An 8374-nucleotide genomic window follows, 5' to 3' on the forward strand; every position below is an offset into this window, starting at 1 on the left:
GAACACAACCTCACCCATTAGCAGGGAGGCTGCCTAAAATCATAATAAACTCACAGACATCCAAAAACACACCACCAGATGCTGTCCTACCCACCAGAAACACAAGATCCAGCCTCATCCACCAGAACACAGGCACTAGTCCCCTCCACCAGGAAGCCTACACAACCCACTGAACCAACCTTAGGCATTGGGGGCAGACACCAAAAACAATGGGAACTACAAACATGCAGCCTGTGAAAAGGAGACCCCAAACACAGTAAGTTAAGAAAAATGAGAAGACAGAGAAAGACACAGCAGATGAAGGAGCAAGATTAAAAACCTACCAGGTCAAACAAATGAAGAATAAATAGACAGTCTTCTTGAAAAATAATTCAGAATAATGATAGTAAAGATGATCCAAAATCTTGGTAATAGAATGGAGAAAATACAAGAAACGTTTAACAAGGACCTAGAAGAACTAAACAGCAAACAAACAATGATGAACAACACAATAAATGAAATTAAAAATTCCCTAGAAGGAATCAATAGCAGAATAACTGAGGCAGAAAACGGATAAGTAACCTGGAATATAAAATAGTGGATATAACTACCACAGAGCAGAATAAAGAAAAAGAATGAAAAGAATTGAGGACAGCCTCAGAGACCTCTGGGACAAAATTAAATGCACCAACATTCGAACTATAGGGTCCGAGAAGAAGAAGAGAAAAAGAAAGGGGCTGAGAAAATATTTGAAGAGATTATAGTTGAAAACTTCCCTAACATAGGATAGGAAGTAGTCAATCAAGTCCAGGAAGCACAGAGAGTCCCATACACGATAAATCGAAGGAGAAACATGCCAAGACACATATTAATCAAACTATCAAAAATTAAGTACAAAGAAAAAATATTGAAAGCAGCAAGGGAAAAACAATAAATAATATACAAGTGAATTCCCATAAGGTTAACAGCTGATCTTTCAGCAGAAACTCTGCAAGCCAGAAGGGATTGGGAGGACATAGTTAAAATGATGAAAGGGTAAAACCTACAAGCAAGATTACTCTACCCAGGGGATTAACCAAGATGGCAGAGTAGAATGACGTGCTCTCACTCCCTCTTGCGAGAACACCAGAATCACAACTAGCTGCTGGACAATCATTGACAGGAAGACACTGGAACTCACCAAAAAAGATACCCCACATCCAAAGACAAAGGAGAAGCCACAATGAGATGGTAAGAGGGGCGCAATCAGAGTAAAATCAAATCCCATAACTGCTGGGTGGGTGACTCACAGACTGGCAAACACTTATACCACAGAAGTCTATGCACTGGAGTGAAGGTTCTGAGTCCCACGTCAGGCTTCCCAACCTGGGGGTCTGGCAACGGGAGGAGGAATTCATAGAGAATCAGACTTTGAAGCCTAGTGGAAATTGATTGCAGGACTTCGACAGGACTAGGGGAAACAGAGACCCCACTCCTGGAGGGCACACACAAAATAGTGTGCGCATCGGGACCCAGGGGAAGGAGCAGTGACCCGGGGGAGACTGAACCAGACCTACCTGCTAATGTTGGAAGGTCTCCTGCAGAGGCGGGTGTGGCTCTGTTTCACTGTGGGGACAAGAACGCTGGCAGCAGAGGTTCTGGGAAGTACTCCTTGGTGTGAGCCCTCCCAGAGTCTGTCATTAGCCCCACCAAAGAGCCCAGGTAGTCTCCAGTGTTGGGTTGCCTCAGGCAAAAAAACCAACAGGGAGGGAGCTCAGCCCCATCCATCAACAGTCAAGTGGATTAAAGTTTTACTGAGCTCTGACCACCACAGCAACAGTCAGCTCTACCCATCACCAGAGCCTCCCATCAAGCCTCTTAGATAGCCTCAAACACCAGAGGGCAGACAGCAGAAGCAAGAAAAACTACAATCCTGCAGCCTGTGGAACAAAAACCATATTCACAGAAAGATAGGTAAGATGAAAAGGCAGATGGCTATATACCAGATGAAGGAACAAGATAAAACCCGAGAAAAACAACTAAATGAAGTGGAGATAGGCAACCTTCCAGAAAAAGAATTCAGAATAATGATATTGAAGATGATCCAGGACCTCGGGATAAGAATGGAGGCAAAGATCGAGAAGATGCAAGAAATGATTAACAAAGACCTAGAAGAATTAAAGAACAAACAAACAGAGATAACTGAAATGAAAACTACACTAAAAGGAATCAATAGCAGAATAACTGAGGCAGAAGAACGGATAACTGACCTGGAAGACAAAATGGTGGAATTCACTGCTGCGGAACAGACTAAAGAAAAAAGAATGAAAAGAAATGAAGACAGCCTAAGAGATCTCTGAGACAACATTAAACACAACAACATTCGCATTATAGGGGTCCCAGAAGGAGAAGAGAGAGAGAAAGGACCCGAGAAAATATTTGAAGAGATTATAGTCGAAAACTTCCCTAACATGGGAAAGGAAATAGCCACCCAAGTCCAGGAAGCGCAGCGAGTCCCATACAGAATAAACCCAAGGAGAAACACACCAAGACACATAGTAACCAAATTGGCAAAAGTTAAAGACAAAGAAAAATTATTGAAAGCAGCAAGGGAAAAACGACAAATAACATACAAGGGAACTCCCATAAGGTTAACAGCTGATTTCTCAGCAGAAACCCTACAAGCCAGAAGGGAGTGGCATGATATACTTCAAGTGATAAAAGGGAAGAACCTACAACCAAGATTACTCTACCCAGCAAGGATCTCATTTAGATTTGATGGAGAAATCAAAAGCTTTACAGACAAGCAAAAGCTACGAGAATTCAGCACCACCAAACCAGCTCTACAACAAATGCTAAAGGAAGTTCTCTAAGTGGGAAACACAAGAGAAGAAAAGGACCTACAAAAACAAACCCAAAACAATTAAAAAAATGGTCATAGGGACAAATATATGGATAATTACCTTAAACATGAATGGATTAAATGCTCCAACCAAAAGACACAGGCTTGCTGAGTGGATACAAAAACAAGATCCACATATATGCTGTCTACAAGAGACCCACTTCAGACATAGGGACACATACAGACTGAAAGTGAGGGGATTGAAAAAGATATTCCATGCAAATGGAAATCAAAAGAAAGCTGGAGTAGCTATACTCATATCACATAAAATAGACTTTAAAATAAAGAATGTTATAAGAGACAAGGAAGGACATTACATAATGATCAAGGGATCAATCCAAGAAGAAGATATAACAATTATAAATATATATGCACCCAACATAGGAGCACCTCAATACATAAGGCAACTGCTAACAGCTATAAAAGAGGAAATCGACAGTAACACAATAATAGTGGGGGACTTTAATACCTCACTTACACCAATGGACAGATCATCCAAAATTAAATAAATAAGGAAACAGAAGCTTTAAATGACACAATAGACGGAATAGATTTAATTGATATTTATAGGACATTCCATCCAAAAACAGCAGATTACACTTTCTTCTCAAGTGTGCATGGAACATTCTCCAGGATAGATCACATCTTGGGTCACAAATCAAGCCTCAGTAAATTTAAGAAAATTGAAATCATATCAAGCATCTTTTCTGACCACAACGCTATGAGACTAGAAATGAATTACAGGGAAAAAAACGTAAAAAACACAAACACATGGAGGCTAAACAATACGTTACTAAATAACCAAGACATCACTGAAGAAATCAAAGAGGAGATCAGAAAATACCTAGAGACAAATGACAATGAAAACACGACGATCCAAAATCTATGGGATGCAGCAAAAGCAGTTCTAAGAGGGAAGTTTATAGCTACACAAGCCTACCTAAAGAAACAAGAAAAATCTCAAGTAAACAATCTAACCTTACACCTAAAGGAACTAGAGAAAGAAGAACAAACAAAACCCAAAGTTAGCAGAAGGAAAGAAATCATAAAGATCAGAGCAGAAATAAATGAAATAGAAACAAAGAAAAAAATAGCAAAGATCAATAAAATTAAAAGCTGGTTCTTTGAGAAGATAAACAAAATTGATAAGCCATTAGCCAGACTCATCAAGAAAAAGATGAAGAGGACTCAAATCAATAAAATTAGAAATGAAAATGGAGAAGTTACAACAGACACTGCAGAAATACAAAGCAACCTAAGAGACTACTACAAACAACTCTATGCCAATAAAATGGACAACCTGGAAGAAATGGACAAATTCTTAGAAAGGTATAACCTTCCAAGACTGAACCAGAAAGAAACAGAAAATATGAACAGACCAATCACAAGTAATGAAATTGAAACTGTGATTAAAAATCTTCCAACAAACAAAAGTCCAGGACCAGATGGCTTCACAGGTGAATTCTATCAAACATTTATAGAAGAGCTAACACCTATCCTTCTCAAACTCTTCCAAAAAATTGCAGAGGAAGGAACACTCCCAAACTCTTTCTATGAGACCACCATCTCCCTGATACCAAAACCAGAAAAGGATACTACAAAAAAAGAAAATTACAGACCAATATCACTGATGAATATAGATGCAAAAATCCTCAACAAAATACTAGCAAACAGAATCCAACAACACATTAAAAGGATCATGCACCATGATCAAGTGGGATTTATCCCAGGGATGCAAGGATTCTTCAGTACACGCAAATCAATCAGTGATACACCATATTAACAAATTGAAGAATAAAAACCATATGATCATCTCAATAGATGCAGAAAAAGATTTTGAAAAAATTCAACACCCATTTATGATAAAAACTCTCCAAAAAGTGGGCATAGAGGGAACCTACCTCAACATAGTAAAGGCCATATACGACAAACCCACAACAAACATCATTCTCAACGGTGAAAAACTGAAAGCATTTCCTCTAAGATCAGGAATGAGACAAGGATGTCCACCCTCATCACTATTATTCAACATAGTTTTGGAAGTCTTAGCCACGGCAATCAGAGAAGAAAAAGAAATAAAAGGAATACAAATTGGAAAAGAAGAAGTAAAATTGTCACTGTTTGCAGATAACATGATACTATACATAGAGAATCCTAAAACTGCCACCAGAAAACTACTAGAGCTAATCAATGAATTTGGTAAAGTTGCAGGATACAAAATTAATGCACAGAAATCTCTTGCATTCCTATACACTAATGATGAAAAATCTGAAAGAGAAATTATGGAAACACTCCCATTTACCATTGCAACAAAAAGAATAAAATACTTAGGAATAAACCTACCTAAGGAGACAAAAGACCTGTATGCAGAAAACTATAAGACACTGATGAAAGAAATTAAAGATGATACCAACAGATGGAGAGATACACCATGTTCTTGGATTGGAAGAATCAATGTTGTGAAAATGACTATACTACCCAAAGCAATCTACAGATTCAATGTAATCCCTATCAAATTACCAATGGCATTTTCTACAGAACTAGAACAAATGATCTTAAAATTTGTATGGAGACACAAATGACCCCAAATAGCCAAAGCAGTCTTGAGGGAAAAAAACAGAGCTGAAGGAATCAGACTCCCTGACTTCATACTATACTACAAAGCTACAGTAATCAAGACAATATGGTACTGGCACAAAAACAGAAACATAGATCAATGGAAAAAGATAGAAAGCCCAGAGATAAACCCATGCACCTATGGTCAACTAATCTATGACAAAGGAAGCAAAGATATACAATGGAGAAAAGACAGTCTCTTCAATAAGTGTTGCTGGGAAAACTGGACAGTTACATGTAAAAGAATGAAATTAGAACACTCCCTAACACCATTCACAAAAATAAACTCAAAATGGATTTGAGACCTACATGTAAGACTGGACACTATAAAACTCTTAGAGGAAAACATAGGAAGAACACTCTTTGACGTAAATCACAGCAAGATCTTTTTTGATCCACCTCCTAGAGTAATGGAAATAAAAACAAAAATAAACAAATGGGACCTAATGAAACTTCAAAGCTTTTGCACAGCAAAGGAAACCATAAACAAGATGAAAAGGCAACCCTCAGAATGGGAGAAAATATTTGCAAATGAATCAACGGACAAAGGATTAATCTCCAAAATATATAAACAGCTCATTCAACTCAATATTAAAGAAACAAACACCCCAATCCAAAAATGGGCAGAAGACCTAAATAGACATTTCTCCAAAGAAGATATACAGATGGCCAAGAAGCACATGAAAAGATGCTCAACATCACTAATTATTAGAGAAATGCAAATTAAAACTACAATGAGGTATCACCTCACACCAGTTAGAATGGGCATCATCAGATAATCTACAAACCACAAATGCTGGAGAGGGTGTGGAGAAAAGGGAACCCTCTTGCACTGTTGGTGGGAATGTAAATTGATACAGCCACTATGGAGAACAGTATGGAGGTTCCTTAAAAAACTAAAAAGAGAATTACCATATGATCCAGCAATCCCACTACTGGGCATATACCCAGAGAAAACCGTAATTCAGAAAGACACATGCACCCCAATGTTCATTGCAGCACTATTTACAATAACCAGGTCGTGGAAGGAACCTAAATGCCCATTGACAGACGAATGGATAAAGAAGTTGTGGTACATATATACAATGGAATATTACTCAGCCATAAAAAGGAACTAAACTGAGTCATTTGTTGAGACGTGGATGGATCTAGAGACTGTCATACAGAGTGAAGTAAGTCAGAAAGAGAAAAACAAATATCGTATATTAACGCATGTATGTGGAACCTAGAAAAATGGTACAGATGAGCCGGTTTGCAGGGCAGAAGTTGAGACACAGCCATAGAGAACAGACATATGGACACCAAGGGGGGAAAACTGTGGTGGGGTGGGGATGGTAGTGTGCTGAATTGGGCGATTGGGGTTGACATGTATACACTGATGTGTATAAAACTGATGACTAAAAAAACCCTGCAGTATAAACAAACAAACAAACAAAACAACTAATACTAAAGTTTCATTGGGTTATTTGTATGGAAATATGTTAATATAAATGTTTCAGACATTAAAAAAAAAAAATGATTACTCTACCCAGCAAGGATCTCATTCAGATTCGAAAGAGAAATCAAAAGCTTTACAGACAAGCAAAAGCTAAGACAATTCAACACCACCAAACCAGCTTTACAACAAATGCTAAAGGAACTTCTCTAGGCAGGAAACACAAGAAATGGAAAAGACCTACAATAACAAACACAAAACAATTTATAAAAATGGTAATAGGAACATACATATCGATAATTACCTTAAATATAAATGGATTAAATGCTCCAACCAAAAGACATAGACTGGCTGAATAGACACAAAAAAAGACCCATATATATGCAGTCTACAGGAGACCCACTTCAAACCTAGGGACACATACAGACTGAAAGTGAGGGGATGGAAAAAGATACTCCATGCAAATGGAAATCAAAAGAAAGCTGGATTAGCAATTCTCATATGATACAAAATAGTCTTTAAAACAAAGACTATTACAAGAGACAAAGAAGGACACTACATAATGATCAAGGGATCAATCCAAGAAGAAGATATAACAATTGTAAATATTTATGCACACAACATAGGAGCAACTCAATACATAAGGCAAATGCTAACAGCCATAAAAGGGGAAGTCGACAGTAACACAATCATAGTAGGGGACTTTTACACCGCACTTTCACCAATGGACAGATCATCCAAAATGAAAATATATAAGGAAACACAAGCTTTAAAGGATACATTAAACAAGATGGACTTAATTGATATTTAAAGGACATTCCATCCAAAAACAACAGAATACACTTTCTTCTCAAGTGCTCATGGAACAATTTCCAGGATAGATCATATCTTGGGTTACAAATCAAGTCTTGGTAAATTTAAGAAAATTGAAATCGCATCAAGTATCTTTTCCAACCACAATGCTATGAGCCTAGACATCAATTACAGGAAAATATCTGTAAAAAATACAAACACATGGAGGCTAAACAATACACTACTAAATAACCAAGAGATCACTGAAGAAACCAAAGAGGCAATCAAAAAATTCCTAGAAACAAATGACAATGAAAACACGATGATACAAAACCTATGGGATGCAGCAAAAGCAGTTCTAAGAGGGAAGTTTAGAGCATTAAAATCCTACCTCAAGAAACAAGAAACATATCACATAAACAACCTAACCTTACACCTAAAGCAATTAGAGAAGGAAGAACAAAAAAGCCACAAAGTTAGCGGAAGGAAAGAAATCATAAAGATCAGATCAGAAATAAATGAAAAAGTAATCAAGAAAACAATAGCAAAGATCAATAAAACTAAAAGCTTGTTCATTGAGGGGATAAACAAAATTGATAAACCATTAGCCAGACTCATCAAGAAAAAAAGGGAGAAGACTCAAAACAATAGAATTAGACATGAAACATGAG

This window comes from Balaenoptera physalus (assembly GCF_965194825.1).
Source record: "Balaenoptera physalus genome assembly, chromosome: 1".
Lineage (NCBI taxonomy): Eukaryota > Metazoa > Chordata > Mammalia > Artiodactyla > Balaenopteridae > Balaenoptera > Balaenoptera physalus.